Below are 21082 nucleotides of genomic sequence, written 5' to 3'. Positions count from 1 at the left end.
TTAACTTTTGTAATAGAGACTGAACTGCCCGTTGATATAGGCAAGTTTTTCCAGTTGTTGTATATACATTATAAATTTATTCAGTGCTTATTTACAGATACAAAGAATCCATGCTTTCATTTTAGCATTCACTAGTCTTGATGTAAATATAACACTGACCACTGGATCAGTATTATCAATTATATTATATGATCAGTATCGAAGCAGTAATACCTAGTCCCAGTATCGAAGTAGTAATATCTAGTCCCAGTAAAGAAGCAGTAATATCTAGTTTATTTGCTGAGCTACCATCAGACAAACTATCTTACATCTTCTGAAAAGATGCAATGCTTTAAAAATGTTGTATCATCACAGTTTGCAGTAATTTTTGCATTAATTTGTTTTACATATAGCCCATTTTTTATAATACGATTTATATATCTTAACAGCCTCAAAAATTCATTATCTACAATTTCCACTGTTATCCAACTCAAAGCTGTTCCTAGTTTGTCTGGAATGGAAGATAGCTGGACTTTAAAAACTGACCTGTGAATGGATCATGTCTTTCAGCAGGTTTTAAAGCAGTGTAATTTTCTTGTACATAGCTATGTTGGTTTCATTTTAAATTCTTGAAAGAGATTCTACATTTATTAGATCTTTCCTGTCTAGCCCTTCTTGAAATAACTACAGAAAGGTTGGTCTATTGAACACAAATTATCACACTGCAAATTTATTCATTCAATATTCTAGCTTGCATGTTTACAATAAAATATTTATTTGATCTAAATTGTGTGGCCTGATTTTTTGAAGTTCTGATCATTTAAGTCAGTGGATTTGTGAATGCCTCTCTGCCACAGTTCCCATATCCAACTCCTTATCCAAAAGAGAGAAGTTGAAAATAAACCATACATCTAAAGGCAAAAATGTTATTTGTGTTGTTTTTGGTGAAACCAACCAATACCAACATCAGTACCTATGTGCAAATGCACATACTAGGTTCTCTGCTTGGCACAACTGTTTATTCAAATATTTACTGAATTTATGAAGCATGTAGTATCAAGGAATTATGAACTTTTTGACAAAATTTCACTTTGGCTGTGTATGTCATGATGCTTTCTTTGAGACTGCAGTCTACGGAACCATATTAATATCTTCTCCTGTAGTTTATTGTTCATAAATAGCTACTGCTATTATCAAAATTTTAGTTTTCACATCAATTCTCACTTTTCTAGGAGATTCCTCAATTTGTTGTTTCATTTTTATCAGTATTATTTTCAGGATGCCTACATTACTCATCCACACTTAAAGGATGCCCTTTGTCCAGGCCTACTTTCCAGGCTGGCAGACATTTTTTTCTTTTTTGTGCTTAACAGCAATTTACATCTGAACTTCTTAAATATAGTTTGTATATCTCTGTAACTGCTCCAAATAAATTTAAAAAATAGACAAATAAATTAAATTTTAAAATTAAGATAATTGTAAACTATGTCATATATGTAGCATTGAATAGTAATTCACTTTGGAGTAGCCTTGTACAGAATTCAAGTTCACTTTACTTTTCTGCACGTTGGGTATATTTTCATATATTACATTATTCTCAGAGTCAAGTTCTTACTTTCACTATTTTGCCATTTCAAAGCACGTTGTTAAAATTACATTTTAATAATTACATAGGTCACTCCAAAAGTAAGGCACCTAATTTGTTTCAATGTAAAATAAAACAGATAAAAAAGCACAATACCATCATGTGATAAAGTGAGTTCTCAGCTACTAAACACTGTTCTTCAACATAGGCAGCACTATTAGCAATGCATTTTCACCAACAGTGAACAAGGGACTGCATTCCATGTTTGTAAAAATCTGTACCAGCAGAAGTGTTCCACTCTTGCTGTTGCCACAGCTGAAAAGGATCACCTATTTCCTCATTCTGCTCACACCCACTGTTCTCACATCCACAGTTTGGTCTCCAGAAACATTCAATAGGTGTAAAGAAATGTCAATGGAAGCAATTTTTTTCCTCACAGAGGAATTCAGTTACACATCTTTGCTTCCTATGCACTTCCACAACAGACACCATTCTGTTAGACTGCCCTCTGCTGACATCTTCCACACTGCAACAAAATGTAATGGAATACTGATGTGAATCTTCAGCCTCTGCTTCCATACCCACAGCATCTGCCTTTGATGTCATGGGCCAACATAATAAGCATGGCATTACTTTAGGAGCAGCTTTCTTATATTGGGCTGATGGAAATAAGAGACGGACATTGCTTAGTACTATTGCATAGAAGCACTATCTAGGGAACATGAAATTAGTGAACTAGTCTGAGACAAAATAACTAAATTTTATAAATTGAATTTACAGAAAAAAATGTATTTAGGTATTAATAAACAAATTTACACATTCTATTTGCTTTTCTTTTCTTACTTAGAAGAGCTCTATTATTATTATATTGTTATTGTTGTTATTATTATTATTATTATATTGAAAACGCATGTTTAGTATGCAGTCTACTTAGTAAAATAAAACCATTTGTAGAGAAATCACTCTGTGAAAAATCTTGTTGTGATTGTATTTTCACAGAAGTCAGAAGTGTTAACTGATTCTACTGACTTAATTATTGCACTCATGTTCAGATTTCATTTTCATTTAAAAAAATAAAGGAATTTGATGTCCAAATTCATTAGCAGTCTTGCTTCAGTATTCTATGTTACTTTGTACTCTATTCTGTTCAATGGGTGTGGTTTATTATGTTAAATGACACATTACATTATGTATGCTAGCAAATGAAATTAAAAATTGATTTTAAGAGGAACAGCAATGAGAACGACAATGAAATATTTTATAATTTGTTTCTATTCACTAACATGAATGTATTTTTCAAGTGTGCATAGTGTTTTTATTTCCTCCACATCAAGACACGATTTATGTCTTTATCACCAGAAAACCAAAGAGTTTTAGATAGTAAGACATTTTAACAGTACTTGTAAAGACTGCCTTATTAGACAGCCAAGTACATTTTACATATTTGCTTTATCCAATTCAGTTTTAGAAATGGAATTTTTGCTTTTTGATTGCATAAACATCTCTGAAATTTTAATCTTTGTCAGCAGTTTACTGATTTTGTTTTACCTTACACTAGAATACAGTATATAAAATGCTGAACTCATCATTAGTGACTTGTATTTTCTCTTAGAAACAAACAAACAAAAGTTTCACAACTCCTATTAATTTGTATATTTTTTGTCATTTTGTTTTAATACTTATTTCACTATTCCATGCATATTTCTTTGCTTGATTCGGTGCTATATTTCTTTCTTTCAACTATATTTTTTGTGTAACTTTGCCTTAGTCTATGTTGCAGCAATTAGTTTAAAATTCAGAACTTCAGAGCAGCTTTGAGTAATTAATAATTACCTGTCCGCAATCTTTTTAAGAAAGAAAATTAAAGTAAATTTAGCTCAAGGTAGTTTGCATTCTGCAAACATTCTGCAGCTGTTAATGTGTAATAAGCTGAAAGTTCAAAACTTTGTAAACTTAGAATAAATAAATTATTCTTTAACAAGTTTTTGTGGGTGATGCAAGAAATTGAATAGTTATTTTAAGAGAAATATAGAAAAGCATCAATCCTGTATACTGAAAGGTTAATAGACAGCAAAAAAACAAAAAAACAAAACAACAAAAAACAAACAAAAAAAACCAAACAAACAAAAACAAAAAAAACCTCAGTGATTAGGGTATATAGAGTTGAATTTTGTTGGATATTATAAAACAAACAAATCAATCGGATTGCATGTTCAGATTCATACAACAATAAAAAATATTAGCAGCTGTCTGCACAATGCCTTGACTATGCTGTCCATATAATTGTACAAGAATATTCTGGTAGTCTGACATAACACCAAGTTGGGAGGTCATGTCAATCTGCCTGAGGGTAGAGAGGCCCTTTAGAGGGATCTAGATACGTTGAATTGCTGGGCAGAGGTGAATGGGATGAGGTTCAGAGTGCCCGGTCCTGCACTCTGGCCACAGTAACTCCATGCAGCGCTATAGGCTTGGGGCTGAGTGGCTGGATGACTGTGAAGAGGAAAGGGACCTGGGGGTGTTGGTTGACGCTCGGCTGAACATGAGCCCACAGATTGCCCAGGTGGCCAAGACAGCCAACAGCATCCTGGTCTGCATTAGAAATAGCGTTAACAGCACGAACAGAGAGGTAATCATCCCCCTGTACTCAGCACTGGTGAGGCTGCACCTCAAGTACAATGTTCAGTTTTGGGCCCCTCACTGCAAGAAACGCACTGAGCACCTTGGAGCGTGTCCAGAGAAGGGAAACTGGTGAGGGGTCTGGAGCACAAGCCTCATGAGGAGTGGCTGAGGGAATTGGGATTGTTTAGTCTGGAGAAGAGAAGGCTCAGGGAAGACTTCATTGCACTACAACTCCCTGAAGGGAGGTTGTGATGAGGAGGGCTTTGGCCTCTTCTCCCAGGCAACAAACAGGACCCGACAAAATGGTCACATGTTGTGCCAGGGGAGATTTAGATTAGACATAAGGAAAAACTTTTTCTCTCAGAGAGTGGTCAGACACTGGAATGGCCTGCCTAAAGATGTTTTGGAGTCACCATCCCTGTCAGTGTTCAAGAGGTGTCTGGAAGAGGAGCTATGATAAGTAATGGTGATTGGAGGGTGGTTGGACTAGATGATCTTGTAGGTCCTTTCCAAACTTGCGATTCTGTGATTCTATGATCTGGTACTAGACTAGGTTGCCCAGGGCTCTATTTAACCTGCACTTGAACAACTCCAGGGATAGGGCATCCACAGGCTCTCTTAGCAATCTGTTCCAGCTTCTTACCACTCTCTCTATTAAGAGCTTCCCTCTGATATCTAACTCAAGAAGCCTTCCCTCCTTGAGCTTAAAATTATTACTCCTTGTCCTATCACTATCTATCAGAGTAAAAAGTTGATTCACTTCCTGTTTATAATCCCCTTTTAAATAATGCAAGGCTGCAATGAGATCTTCTCCTGACTGAACAAGCTCATCACTCTCAGCCTGTCTAGATAGTGAAAGCACTTCAGACATCTGACCATCTTTGTGGCCCTCCTCTGAACCCTCTCCAACAGATCCACATCCTTCTTTTATTGAGGGCCCCATACCTGAATGCAGTGCTCCACATGGGGCCTCATAAAGGCAGAGTAGAAAGGGACAATTATGTCCACTTCTATGCTTTCCACTCCTCTTCTATTGGAGCCAAAGACACCATTGGCCTTCTGAGCTGCAAGAGAACACTGCTGGCTCATGTTCAGCTCTTCATCCATAATTTATTTGTTTTTTTTCCCTCTTTTTTTTTTTTATTTTAATTTCTTTTCCCTCCATGTTGTATAGCACATCCTGCTGCACATAGAAGAAATATTCAGGAAAGCAAATTACGGGAACTGCAACTGTACATCAGATTTTTATATTTGCTTGCCTGTTCCATGCCAGGAGAGTAGTTTCTCTTCTTAGTATGCACAAAATGCATTTAATCTTCTCTGTGATTCTTTATATTCCCTTTGAATAACCCTGGGGCTGTCTCTCATTCTCCAGAAGAATGTCGGTCTCCTACAGACTTCTTTTTATTTCACTTGGAAGTATTTCTAACATTTGGATGAAAACAGTTCCATGTTGTTTTGTAATAACAAGACTATATTCTAGTGTTGCCTCAGCTGAGCCAGATCCCAGTTAAATTGCTTCCCATGCTACATTAATAAAGAATAAACCACAGAAATAATTACAAATAAATGCAATTTTATCATAGAAACTATTTTATCAGATGTATCAAAGATATTTTTACATTGATCATCTATCCTTCCATGATTACAAATCTGCTGAACTTGAAAGGTTCATAGCTATTTGAGCTAAGAACTCAAAATTTTCGTAGCTGTTAGCTCATGGTTAGGACATGTGGAACCATACAGGGATAGTAAGAGGGATGTGTAAATCTTCAAAAAATATGTATTCTTTAGTCACTTTTCTTAGAACTTGCTTCATTCTGGCTGTCCACTACTGCAGATGGTCCACTGAGAAAAAAAATAACAGCTGTTGCTTTTTAAGAAGATGATGTAATTCTTAAAACTTTACAAGCAGTGGTTCTAAACTGGTCTCTAAACATTTTCTTATGGTATTTCAGGTGAGAAAGTGGGAACATTTAGTCCTTTAACTGTAAAACAGCCTCCTCTAAATGAAAATGTCTTCTAGAATGGAAAAGCTAAAACATTTTTTACAGTGTAGAAAGGAATTTATTTACAGGGACAATTCTTTGGGTTAGATCAACAAACTAAAGTCCTTCAGTGCGTGGTTTCATGTCTATGACAATGCTATGAAGAACCTATTGCGCAAATCTGATTAAGTTTGTGGTTTAATTTTGTGAAGGGATAAAAAATATTCCCATTATTCACCTAAAGAGATGGTTAATGCATGATGCCTGTCATTGCTCAAGAAGTGTTTGGATAATGGCTTCTGCGGTGTACTTTCAATTAGCCCTTAAATAATCAGGAAATTGGATTTCATGATCTTTGTTAGTCTCCTCCAAATCATAAACTATAGAACAGCCTGGGTTGGAAGAAACCTTAAAAATCACCTAGTTTCAACAATTCTAATTGTTGAATTTTCATCACATTCACATTTTATATAAGTTATCCTCAAATATTTTAATTATGATAGATACTGACCTAGTGGTAAATATCAGATTTAGTGGCGGGGCAGAGAGTTAATTTCTCTTCAAAAACTACTAAAGAAGCAAGAATTAATCAACAGTATCACTGGTGAATGCCACAATACTCCTTTTGTATTCTATGATGTGGAGAAGTTTGACTTTTGCCTTATAATTTCTTTCTTTATTTATTTTTTCCCCTATGTTCCAGTTTGCCATTAAATCATTTTGAAATAAAATCATATGTACAGTTACAAAATAATTCCTATCATTATTTAATTTCAGAGAGATAACTGCAGTTGTTGCTACATGTTTTGTAGCAATTTTAAAAGATAAGAAATATCAATGTATAATGAAGCTTCACAATAACTAGAGCTCTATTGTCATTCTGTAATAAAAAGCAAAGGAACAAACATTTCCAAAATCCGCTGGTTTTGGAGAATATTTTTCTCCACTAATTACATAAAATAACATGAAGTATCAGACACTACTAGGAAGTTATATATCTACTCCATTTGGATCTGTATTTGTATCATGCTTTCAGTAAGAATCCGGTGTTGAGACAAGCTCTGTATTTAGCTATTGGGAGCTGGAACTGCTCACCAAGAAATATGAAAAAATATTTACTGTCAAGATATTTTGTTTGATATGAACAAACTTATTAGGGATTAAATTCATATACTAAAAATATAACATATAATGAAAATACAGTGCGAATACTTTCAATCACTATTTGTTTATATTGAAGTGATTTTTAAAAACAACAGCAAAGCTAGATTCCCTTTCCGTTGTAGTAGGAAAGATCAGAAATTAAGTTTTCAAGAAAAAAACATATGATTTTGTATTATTTTTCTCATAAAGTGGGACTGCAAATCAAAATGCTATAAGTTTTAAAAAATCAAAATTCAGAAAGCATTAACAGATTTTTTACGTTTTTTGCAATTGTCGCTTCAACAGTTTATATTCTGCTATATAGACCAATTTAATATTTTTTGTAAAATAAAGTTTTTGAATAAGTTTTTAATTTGAAAATTCAAAAATACTGAATAAAGATAGTTAAACTGCGTAATTCCTAATACTTGCATTATTTATTGTCCACATAACACTGGCTCTCATACTTACATATATACAATCAGTACCATTCTCATGTTTTAAATCCGTCAGTCATGAGAGCCTGTGGTGAACTGTCCTTCACTGGCCTTTGGGGAAGACATATATATGTATGAGAATGAGGATACAGAAAAATTATGCAAGCTAGAGATACAGTCCATGATGATTATTTTTTCTTTTTTTTTTTCTTTTCTTTTTTTTCCCAAAACAATCAATTTATTGATACTGGATAATATTTGCTTTTTTATCATGAGGTCTCTAGAAACATTTGCCCTCTGGTGTAGACTACTATTAATTGTCTGTGGGAAAGAAGAATAAACATAGTTTATTTTAGAGGGAGCTCCTAACAAATTAGGGCTGTGTTTTCAAGAAAGTATACAATTCACTTAAACAGTTTTTCTTACTATACAGTAGGTGAAGAATTAGAGAATTAAAAGTAGTGATAACTGTGCACTCTTTATCAAATTGTGTGTAAGGTGTGGAAATTTCAAAATCAAAATTCTGATAAAAAATAGATATAATTGTGATATATTTTAAGATGATGAAAGGGCTGTGGAAAGGAAAAAAAAGATATGTTAAGCTGAACAAAGGATGTTGTTAGTGATATAACATTAAGGCACATATACTTCTCTAAACAAGAGGTAATTTTTACAGTAATATTTCATGAAGTTTGACTTAATTCTAAAGTAACTGAGAATGCTGTTCACAATCATTGAATGCAGTTGATCTGATTGTGTTAAATGTACAGTAAAGATGTGAGCTGCTCTTCACCTGCAAATAAACATTGCAAATTTGTACATAAAAAAATGCCCCAAGTATAAAACATATGTTAAAAATTGTGCAAATATGTGTCTGATTATGTCTCTGAGATAAATATTTACATTGTTGTAGGTATTTAAAAAAAAAAAAAAATCCTAAATAAATAAGTTCTATTGTGAAAACAATTACTATTACTTTTTTTTTCCTTTTTTTTTTTTTTTTATAAAAAGGATAACTAACATGCATGAAACTAACATGTATGAAGCTCTTTTTTTCTCCTTTTTCTTTTTTTTTCTTTTTNTGTATGAAGCTCTTTTTTTCTCCTTTTTCTTTTTTTTTCTTTTTCTTTTTTTTTTTTTTTTTCCCTAACTTCACAGTTTCTTTTCCAGAAATGTTTTGGATTTTTTTTTTTTTTTTTTTTTTTTTCCCTATGAGCATTTACCTGATTTTACCAAAATATTTCAAAATAATTCTTCTTATAATTTTTAATCCTTAAATGAAGAAATATGGTAGGCACTGTGGAATACTTACAAAGGAACATTGTTGAAAAACATAACTGGGTGACAAGTTGCTAATCTCTCCTGTTTGTAGCCAACAAGCATGATTTAGATTCTCATCCATAACTTTAGACATTCATTTACCACACAGTCAGAGAAAACTACCACATCTAGTTTGGTGTACTATAGTAATTCTTTTTCTTTTTCTTTCCTTCTTTTTCCTATTTATTTATTTATTTATTTATTTGAAATGGTAAATATATTGAATGTGCCTTTACATAAAGGTGCAGTTTCCGTAGAGTAATAAGGAACTGAAAGTTGAAATAGATTGCTTTTTCGTTTGGTTTTGTTTTTATTCAATAACACTATTAGGGTAAGAGCGGGGGAAGTTGAAAAGCTCAGAGCTATTCAGCTAAAAAGCTACAAAATAAATAAAAGAATCTCCAAGGTTATGGAGTAGAAAATTTCCATTCTTTTCACACCTGTCCGTCTCCCCTCAAACCCAAGAACCACTTGATTTCTTGATATCCAATGCCTTAAATATTATGAAAATATGAGAGAATGTTTCACATTTTTCAGTATCCAGAAAGGGTTCATTTCAGGGACAGAATTCTATAACAAAAGAAAATTTGTATTATTAAAATCCTATAAAATTATTATTATTATTATTATTATTTTAAACTTTAATCCTTTGGTGAAATCTTTGTCATAATGGTACCGTAAAACACACTTTTATTTTATATTTTGTTATCTTAGTACACTTATACCCTGCTTGAAGAAAAACGAATCTGTTTTCTCTTTATTATTGTTTATTATTTTCTATTATTATTTGGACTTGGTGATCTCTAGAGGTCCTTTCCAACCCCTACAACTCTGTGATTCTGTAGTTGTATTTATTATTCTGTTATTCACTGGTGTCACATTTCCACATTAGCTGCAATGTAGCAACAAAGCCACAGTATGGCACCAGGAGAAAAGATAGCACTGGAGAAAAAATCTCACTAGAACTTTCGACTAGATTTTCTTAAATATCAAAAAAAAATGGAAAAAAATAGTTACTGAAAGATAGAATAGTAGTAAACTTTCTATAAATTCATTTTTCTGAGGATTCAATATTACTTGCAAGAACATTTTCCAACTATGTTGACATTTTGACAGAACGTCAGTGCTTTAAAAATCATAGTAACTTACTCATACTAATTTTTATATCTTAGCATTGTAGAAATTTCTGAGACTACACTGCATGAGATCAATCTATAAAGCTGTATCTGCTGAAATGATTTCTAAAAATGGCATACCCTCTCTGAATATGCAGTATAAAGCAGCTTCCAAGTATCACCAATTAGCTTTGGTCCAGGAAGAAAGTCTAGGTTATGAAATCTTGGTTTAATTGCTATTATTTGAGTATTATGTGCTTTTTCCCAGTGACGTGCATTTGAAATAAGAAAAAAAATACAAGGTACAAAAATTAAGTATTTTATTATATGTAAACTTTATTTAGAAGATGTATTCTTAAAAATTTCTAAGTGCTGAATGCAAAGTGAAAGATAAAGGAATTCGAAGATCTATCTGGCACAGAAATATACTTTCTGATGAGGTTTCAAAGAAGTTATATTGTATATCACAGGCAGACATCTCCCAGTGACAGAAATTCAAAGATGACTTCCCCAGTAAAGCCAGTGAAATTATACTAAAATAGACAGTGTTGAACAAATTGACTATCTCAGTCTGTAGCAAGCTGAAAGAAAGGAAATTGTGGGTTTTCCTGGATCTTTAAATGGATAAGGAAATTATTGCATGCATTTATGTTACTGGTGTTCAAAGAGAAAAAAAAACCAAAAAAACAAAAAACACAAAAAAACACAAAAAAACACACAAAAAAACCAAAAAAACAAGCCTTTGGCACTGTCTCCCACAGCATTCTTGTGGAGAAGCTGGCTGGCCACATGTTGGGTGGGCATACATTCTGCTGGGTGAAACACTGGATGGATAGCCAGGACCAATGAATTGTGATCAATGGAGTTAAATCCAGTTGGCAGCTAGTCACGAGTAGTGTCCCCCAGGGCGCAGTACTGGGGTCACTCCTGTTTAACACCTTTATCGATGATCTTGATGAGGGGATTGAGTGCACCCTCAGTAAGTTTGCAGATGACACCAAGTTGGGGGGGAGTGTTGATCTGCCTGAGGGAAGAAATGTACTACAGAGGGACCTGGATAGACTGGATCAATGGGCCAAAGTAAACTTCATGAGTTTCAGTAGAGCGAAGTGTCAGGTCCTGCATTTTGATCACATCAGTCCCAGACAACCCTACAGGCTTGGGGAGGAGTGGCTGGAAAGCTGCCTTATGGAAAAGGACCATGGGGTACTGGTGGACAGTTGGCTGAATATGATCCAGCAGTGTGCCCAGGTGGCCAAGAAGGCCAATGGCATCCCAGCTTGTGTCAAGAATGGTGTGGTGAGCAGGACTACAGAAGTCATCCTACCCCTGTACTTGGCATTGGTGAGGCCTGACCTTGAGTACTGTGTTGAGTTTTGGGCACTTCATTACAAAAAGGACATGGAGACACTGGAGCAGGTCCGGGGAAGGGCAGTGAGGCTTGTGAAGGGCTTGGAGAATATGCCCTATGAGGAGAGACTGAAGGAACTGGGTCCGTTTAGTCTAGGGAAGAGGAGGCTGAAGGGAGACCTTATTGTTCTCTTCAAATACCAGAAAGAAGGGGGTTGATCTCACTCATGACAGATCCAATAGCTATCCTGTGCATCAGTTTTTACATTTTCTTAAATATGTTTTCTCAGATGTTCAACGTGCATTATTCTCCGGCTTATGTCATGCCATCTCCCTTTTGAGTTATCTGGATTTGGCTCTGTTCTCACCTGAAGCAACTTCTGAATTCCTCACAGAAGCCACCCCTCCAGGCATCTGACTACCACAACTTTGCCACATAAACCCAATACAAAATTCTAAGTGTAGAATCTCTCAAGTCAGTAAAGATTTTTTTTTCCCATAAGAAATAAACAAACAAACAAACATGTGGAAAAGTAAAATATAGGGTTACATCTTAATATAATTAAATAGCAATTGAAGACAGTTGTTCCAGCTTAGCAGTACTATAGTACGTGATAGCATGCTTTTGAACTTCTTAGTGGTTTTCATAAAGATACACTGACAGAACTACAATGAATTAACACACAATGGAGAACAAATGATTTGGAGAGAGAATAATTTTAAAAATGAACAGATATCAGAGTATAAGTATGATAAACATCTCACAAAGTATTTATAATGAATTGCAACATGGCTTCCTTGCTCCTACATTATATATTCTGCTAATCTGACACATGCTACATTTGCTCCTAGATTTTCCTCAATTCGAGTTTAATCATTTTCTATTCACAGTGCTTTGTGGATGTAAAATATTAAAATCATATATTTTAAAAGAAGTTTTCATGACATATCATGTCATGCTTCTTGTGTTCTTTGAGAACTGAACCACAGGAGACATGTAGGATAACACTATGTAATTCCAGATTCTTTTAACTAGATTTCAGAAAACAAAAGGACTTAATCCTGTATTTCTTACATGTCATCTTTGATTTCACTGAGAATTATGTGTACACAAAGGGAAAAGTCCGTCTTTAAATTCCCATTGTATAAACCAGTCAGTAATATGATTCTTTAGCAGCACTGGAAAGAGAGCAGACAAAGTCAGAGTGCAGAATAAGAGCTTTAGTCATAAATCTTTTCGATATGTAAAGGACAGTCTTCCTAATCTTCCTTATATTTGGAAAATAACAGCTAAACCTGAAAGATATTTTGTGTAGTTTGAATTCTTCTCATACATTAAAGAGGAGAATAACAGCAAAAGCCTATATGACCTGTGAGTTTCCTAGAAACTTTTATGTATTTATAGTTTTCATGTTTACTTATTTAAAGGATCTGTAATATTATTCTTCTGATAAAATGCTACTGTGTCACTGAAAAACTCCAACAGCCATCCTTTGAAGTTACAACACTTTAAATAAAATACTTTAGTCTTTATGAGTTTGTTTCCAAGACCCACTATATAATACATGTAATGGTTACTGAGTCAGTGATCTGTTCAGCCAAGCATTATATTTCAGGTAGTTTCTATCTGTGAAAGTAAAAATTCTGTGTATAAATGTCAGTAGGTTGAGATGGAATCATAGTATCTATAGATTTCTGAATTTTTCTAGAAGAACTAATATGTTCCCAAAGCAGTAAAACGGCATCAACAAACACAAGGTGCTTATCAAGTTCAGCTAATTTGTGGATTCTAAGGTCTCTCAACTTAGTCAAAAAAGAATCTCAAACTGTAATCTGACTTGTGAAAGAGGAAAAAAAAAAAAAAAAAAAAAAAAAAAAAAAGAAAAAAAAATTAGGAATAAGGTCTTAATTTTGCAATTTCAATAAACAGTCTTGACTACTTGATCTATGGAAATGTTGATATTCATGTCTGCTTTCAATAGCTGCTTAAGCACTAAATAGCATCTGCTTAAAGTGATATCTTGCCACAGAAACTGTTTGCAGTAATAAGTGATGTTCACGTCCATGAAATAAGATTGTCACAAGAAAGTACCTATAAAAGTCATGAAAATAATGTGCTTCTCCTAGGGATCTGAAATGAACACATACTTACAAACAGTAATAATACTACTCTATGTACTTATTTATTTTCATACTATTTTAGAAAATATCACTTAAGCACAGGAAGCCCAAAGAGAGGAGTCTGACCCTAGCTACAACAGTTTCTTTCTGCATTATACCTGTTTTTTCTTGAATGTCTTCATCATCTTAGACATGTGTAAAATCAGTTGATTACTGAAGTCTATGATTGACTGAAAAAGCTTAGTATATTTAAGCAAGTACATGCTTTTTATGTATTCATGCACACCAGTAAGCTTGACAGTACAGTTTTCAGTCATTTTCATTTGTAAAGGTGTGTCTTTTCATTTGGAAAAGACTGCAGAAGAGAGGAAAGTACTGTGAAGTTGATTTTACCCTTGTAGCCTAAATTATTACTGTGAAAAGTAGATAACCTGTTTATAAATATGTATGAAAATACATGAATGTTTTATATAGTTTCTATACTTGAAAAAGCATTGAAGAGAATCACTGATATTCTGTGCTTGTGGGTACTCGCCATATGCTAGTAGTGATCAGAGTTTTTTTCCAAAACTTTCAAAACAATTGAGTTTTAAATTCTGATGATAACATCTTCCGCTTGTTTGGTTACGGTTGCTTGCCTGCTTTTCTATGGCTAAGTTAAGTTTAACCCTTGTACTTGGTATAGCTTCTTCCACTGGAGACATATTTGGATGCTATTAGAGAACATAACTTTCTGCTTTAAAATATCTTCCGATTAGGTTTTGTTTTGTTCTGTGGGTTTTTTTTGTTGTTGTTTATTTGTTTGTTTGCTTGTTTGCTTGTTTTTTGTTATCTGCAAAAGTTCTTTTCAGATGAAATAAAGTCACTTCGGTGAATACATTACTTTTATGCTAGCTTATTTTAGAGATTAGAGAGAATTTTTCAAATTTGCTAGCAGATATTAGAGAAACTAAAACAAAACATTATTAAATATCATCAGTCCTCAGCTTCTTTATTGATCTTTTCTCCTGAATCACTCATTCTCATATAACCTGCAATTACCTGAACATTTTAAAATGCTTCCATGAGGCATTTATGTCTGAAGTCTGAAGTTATGTGCTTTTCTCAAACTCTATGGGGTTGATATCATACAGAGGCATACATATTCCTTACACAGTCCTCCTTGCACTGTGCCTTCACAGTTGCCTTGTGTGATTCTGGGATCTACTGCAAATGACATGAGTAGGAGCAAACTTTCTTTAAACAATGTAGGAAATGCAAGGTTCATCCTTTTCCAGAACAATTTTAATTAATTGAAAATCAACAAATTATATTATGCCATCATACTTGCTGACTGAAGAATATGCATCAATGAGAAACCATTCTGTCGTACCCTGATAAAATGGAAAAACAGGTGCATTATAAATAAAACCAGTGCTAAGGATATGTTTTCACAGGGAATATATTAGGAGAAATAGATTATAAAATTGTGTAGTGTTTTCTAATAATTCTGTTTTAGCACTTCAAATGTAACTGTTTTGTACCACTTAGACATAAAGTTTAAAAAAAAAAAAAAGAAAGAAAAAAAGAAAAAAAGAAAAAGTGAAAAGGGAAAAGTTCATATCAGTTAATTCAATTTAATTAATATTCTCAGTTTCATCATAATAAACTACATACAGGTTAAGTACTAAAGAACTTATTCAAAGTGTTTTGCTTTGCACAGTTCTTACTTATGTGCTGAAAATGACACTCGTAGCTCACTAGACCACTTAGACCTTAATTCAATCTCTTCTAATGGCTACGTTATTCCCATTTTACAGTCAAGCAATACATCAATTTAAATGTTTGGCAATGTAGTAGTGAGCCAATTCATACAAGCTTTGGTGTAGATTTAAGTAACAGAGTCTGGTGAATTGGCTTGAAGTGGGAGAACCCAATTTGATGATTAAGCTTGTTTGTCTCCTGCTTATTTTCTATGAATATGTAATAAAACGTTGAATAGTATTATTTTTTTGTCAGTGTGAATGTATCACCAGGTGCTGCTCAGCTTAATTGTATATAACACAATTATTTTGTGTTCCAACAATGTATTTTCCATGACAAATTCCTACGTTGTATATAACTTTTTCATAACCTAAAAACCAGCAGTTATTAAACACTTTAAGTAGACCAGCAGTTATTAAACACTCACATTCAGAGAGTTTCATAAAATATTTCATGTCTTCTGTGTTGTGGATGTTGTCAAACAATGCGAATATAATAAGCATCTTACATGAATTCTAATCCCTATTATCACCAAGAACTTTGTATTCATGATTCTGTTCTTTAAAGTGTAGAGAGGTGTACAGTTAAGGCAAGAGAAAGACTGGCTTCAATGTAAATACTGGAAAAAGAAGTTTCAGTTACTGAATAAATTATCTGAGTTGTTATAGTCATATCAATATCAATATCATTTACATTAACGTAACTGTTATCATTGCTAACGTATAGCTCTACTTGAAAGCAGAATGAACAACTGCTAATTAAATTGAATTATTATAAGCACAATGCAAATATTTAGCATATGCATCAACTTTTTTTGCTTGTTTTTGCTATAGGATGATCCCTGTTTCTCTTCAAGAGTCTTATCATACTATTCACTCTTTTTACCATGCAAGAGACTTAATCAATTAATATACTCATTCTCTATTTAGCACAGAAAAGTGTAGTACCTTCCAGTTCAAGAAGAGAATTTTTTTTTAATCTAAATTCCACAGCACATAAATGTATTTCACATATAAAGGATACAGTCTGTTTAAGACTTAAACTTGTGTCCTGCTAGGATAATAGAGAAGTGTTTTCACAACCTCAGGTAATAATCTTGTTTAAGAAGATATTAATATTCTATAGACAGCAGGAAACTCCCTAGAGATGAGAAGAAATAAATGGAAAGCAATGTCTATATCAGTGTCTGTCAGCTAAATCTCAGGGATTATCCAAATGATTGTTACTATCCTTTAAAAAGTGCAAGACAATTCACAAAAACTCAAAAGACAGGTGAGCATGTTGATTACAAAGTATAGGTAGATACTCATTTTACTACAGCAGATCTGGCTCATTGCTGCAAGAATGTATCCACATGGGAAGCTAATGAGTAGTGCATATCTGTTAGATTTATGACTTTGCCTTTTGAGAAGTGACTCCATAGTAGACAAGCCAGGATAAAGAATAGATTTAGATTTTTTTGATAGAAATATTAGACCAAATGTGTTTTAAAATTTTCCTCCATCCCTACCTCTCTCCCTTCTTTCCTTTCTTCCTTCCTTCTTTCTCTTTCTCTCTTTCTCTCTTTCTCTCTTTCTTCCCCTTTCCCTTTTAACTTAAGTTTGAGGCAGCTGGACTTGGAGATGGAAAAGCTCTAGGGTGACCTCACTGTGGACTTCCAGTATGTGAAGGGATTTTATAATCAGGAGAGGAACTGTCTTTTTACATGGGCAGATAGTGATAGGGCAAGAGGATTTGTCTTTAAACCAAAAGATGGAAGATTTAAGTTATTAAGGCTTGATCTTAGGAAGAAATTCTTTACTGAGAGGCATTGGCACAGGCTGCTCAGAGAAGTGAGTAGCTCATTCCTGGAGCTGTTCAAGATCACATTTGTTGGAACCCTGAGCAGTGTGGGAGCAACCCTGCCCATGGCAGAAGGGTTGGAACTAGATGATCTTCAAGATCCATTCTGATGTAAGACATTCCATGATTCTTTTTATCTATGATTCTGTGAACTACTATGAAACCACAATAACATTAGGGATTTTTCCCGGTGATGCCAGACTTATAAGACTGTAAGAATTAACTTGATCAGATGTTCAGATAAGCCATTTGTAGTACTCTCAGGGAAATTCAACACAAGTTATGTAAGTCCTCCTATGGCACTAAAAGTCATTTTCAATGCTTGAAATACTGCAGATGGTGCTCAACAAGGGAGGGGGAAAGGAGGGTGGGGGGAAGAATTATATAGACTGTATAATTTTTCAAATTTGCAAATTAAGAAGAATGAGTGTTGCTGATGTTTGGTTGGTTGGCTGATCTTTTCTTCTTGCATGTTTCAAACATCAGGGACAAAGCTGTATTAAATGCCCCATTTTCTGTAAAATCTTTAAAAATGTGATTTATCACGTGAGAATGAAAAATAATATTACATACCTTCTACCTTTACAGAAGAAGAAAATATGTATTTAAAACAAAACTGTTGTGTAAATTTCAATGTACATTCATAATGAATTATTTATTTATTTTTAATATCACAATTTAGAAGCATAAAGAAGACAAGAGTGCACTGCTTGCAAAAAAGCAAATTACCAAGTATTTGAAAAGCTAAACCTTGAAGAATGAGGCTTGAAGAATGGGTTCATGCTCTTACCAAATTTTATCATGTACTTTACCAAACATACTTAATCTGTATTTGTTTTATTATATTATGCTCTATCACAGCACATTATTATTATTATTTTTTTTTTCTGATCGTATTTTCAGGACTGCTCCTTTCCCTAAGTAGGTAAAATGTATCACACACTTCAAGGACACTTCTTAAACAGCTACTAGGGAACTCCCTTGGGAATACACACAGCATTCAGTCCATAAAGCTCTAACCAAAAGTCACCTCCAGGGTACCTGACCTCCCTTGAACTGTTATTAAAGTGTTGCTATGTTAACCTACTGCTTCTGCTCGTTCATCAGTGTGAACTTCTGCTAGGGTATTTAGATTTAAAGGCTTCCTAAGAAACATAGGCAATTGTGGCTGATACAGCTTGTTTTATCTCCCACTTTCTTTACTTTTTTTAAATTTTTATTTATTTTTATATTTTTTTCCCCAACAATGTGCATGCTATCTTTTTTATTGTATCAGTTTCTCTTCAGATTAAGCAGTAAAAGTACCCTTCACTTTCTACTTACTTTATTATTAAAAGTAGATGCCAAAAAATATGCTAACTAATGCATCTCATATATTGAGCTGTCAAAAACACAGTGTTTTCTTATGCTAACTTACTGCTACAGTTTTGTTTTCACGATGGAGAGAATTTTAATGGTTAGGAATATTTCCTTGCAATTTGAGATAGATTAAGTAGATCAGTAGATTCTCAGAATTTTATATATTCAATTACCTGTAATATGGCTGAAATATTTTAATGAGAATATTTAAGAATTTAGCCACAACATTACATCTTCCAGTTCTTCTGTATTTTTTTCTTTAGAGAATTCCAGTTGAATAGATTTCAGTTCAATTCTGTTCTTGATTACATCAAACGTGGTCGGGAGCAGGCACTGCCCTATGTTTACAGTGTGTATGTATCTACTATACCTGTGCTTTTCTATGGTATCACACAGTGCATTTTTCTAGCATAGTGTTACAGATAAAAAATTATGAACTTCTCATGCATTTGCTAACAAATGTTAGAATCTTACTTATCTCATTAATGGAGTAAGCTATCTCCTCTGCCAGAAGCAAGGGCAGCCTCCTACAGGTAGATGTTTCTATTCTGTTTCTGAGCCATCCAAAATGAAATAATTAATTTACATGAGCACCACAAAGAGTTAACCAATAATGATTATCCACGGCAGAAAATAAAATTGTCTCCATAAAATAAATAGTGCTATGTTGGACTGTGAATCTTATGAAGAAATGAAATACACAAAATATTCTGATATATACCCACTGGCATGCAAATTAACACAAACAGGATAAATCTACAGATCACCACAAACAATGTGTTTACATTATACAAATGCTTGCTATCCAAGTGTCTGTGACTGTCACTCTAAGAGTTCTTTAGTTCTTATGATTTTCATACAAATAATGTAGCAAGCCTTAAAAAAGCTTGCGATTTAGTAGAGAATTAACTAGGAGAGAACATTTCAATTAATGTGAAGCATTTTTCTCATCTTTCTCCCCCAAATGTAAAACTATGCATTTTTTAAGATATCGTTTATAGACAAGCTTTGAATTTACCTCTGTGAGAACATCACATGATTCTGTATTAAATACAGTGGAGAGAGACAAATTTAACAGCAGTTACAGATAAGCCCATGGACTTGTAAATCTTGTATGTGGTTTATTATAAATGCTTCATAGTGTCTAGAAAAGCCCTGACTTATTGGACTGAACTTTTTCATTTACTGAAATTTTACATGTAAAAATCAGTAAAATTTACTATTCGTCATCTGTAAATAAACACTGTAATCAAGTAAAATCACCAGAAACAAAATGTTGCTAATGTTCGTTGATGGGAGATATGTTTTTAAAAGTGGGAACATTAAAAATCTTGTTTTATTATTTTTTTCATAATTCTATTTCTGTTGCTCTATTATATTCTGCCTAGTAGAAAGTACATGTATATGCCCTTTTTATAAACTTAAGTAATTTATTTACTTTTAAGAGACACTCCAGAGGGATATAATATTTCCAAATATTCTTCAAAGAATACTTATTGTGAAAATTATGAGAGGACAGATTAACACAGGTGACTGTATTCAGTTGAATTGAGTAATGAAATAAATATATCTATTGAAATATGACCAAGTACTGCAAAGGCCCTGTAGAAACGAGTAATTTCATTTCACACAGAAATCTTTACATGTAGTGCAGATTTGTTTTGGGAAGATTGTAATTACAGTACTTTATGCACCATTATAAGTGATTTATTTGCTGTTGGCCACCTTCAAAGAAAGACTGATGTAAAAATTCAAAATAAAAATCAATTTTTGCCCCTTTAAAGCAGCAAGAATATATAGTGTAAGCCAAGTAAACAGAATCAGCAAATCTTCCTCAAAAATGTAATTCTACTAAAGCTACAGCTGTCAACACTTGGTTAAGAACTGTGCAGGTGGTTATTGTTCAAAGCAGCTAGTTCAGTCAACAGTCTTTTTAGACAAATAAATGATGATGACCCCTTCAATGAAGGAAAGTAACATAATTACTCAAAAATTGCCTGTCTTAGTGAACTCCTTCCAACTTTCTTTCCTCTCCAAGCTGTGACCTTGAAATTAACTTCTCACTCAGAGCTCTAACTTTCAAGACACTTAGAACTCATCAAAATGCCTTTCCCACACTTAACAGTGTCTTGGCCTTTTGGTAAAGAGAAATCAGTGTTTTCTTGTCTGTCTGTTGGCTGAGCAGTGGCTGAGGATTCTGAACAAGTTTACAAATCCTGAAGAATCTAGTGCACCCTCATTAGCATAGTAATCATTTTTGCTCAGTAGTGGGATATTTATGCTTGTAGGAGGAACAAAATAGTTTAATTATATGGGGATTTTGTTTTATTGTTTTTGGATTTTATTTATTTGTTCATTTTTCTTTGCCTATATGTTTTCTTTTCTGGAAAGTAGTATGTCCATTGTCATGTAAGTCAGGCATGTAGAATGATTTTATAATAAGATACCTCAAATTTATCAAAGTAAAAAAAAAAAAAA

At 33.5% G+C, this 21082-nt stretch overlaps 1 protein-coding gene and 1 long non-coding RNA gene across 43 annotated transcripts in view; one reads left to right on the top strand and one right to left on the bottom strand.

Moving 5' to 3' along the window:
- PTPRD (protein tyrosine phosphatase receptor type D) overlaps positions 1–21082 on the top strand; it is a 1051440-nt gene that overhangs the window by 299832 nt on the left and 730526 nt on the right. The gene's annotated exons all lie outside the window — the stretch shown is intronic.
- LOC107306130 lies at positions 15274–17304 on the bottom strand. Its single transcript, XR_004305715.1, has 3 exons — positions 16914–17304; positions 16427–16543; positions 15274–15962 (listed from the first exon to the last, which is right to left on the bottom strand). It is a non-coding gene; the product is annotated as an uncharacterized LOC107306130 (long non-coding RNA).

The sequence above is a fragment of the Coturnix japonica genome, chromosome Z, assembly GCF_001577835.2.
Source record: "Coturnix japonica isolate 7356 chromosome Z, Coturnix japonica 2.1, whole genome shotgun sequence".
Classification (NCBI taxonomy): Eukaryota; Metazoa; Chordata; class Aves; order Galliformes; family Phasianidae; genus Coturnix; species Coturnix japonica.
The sequence above is the reverse complement of the archived record's forward strand: the minus strand, read 5'-3'. Positions and strand labels throughout refer to the sequence as shown.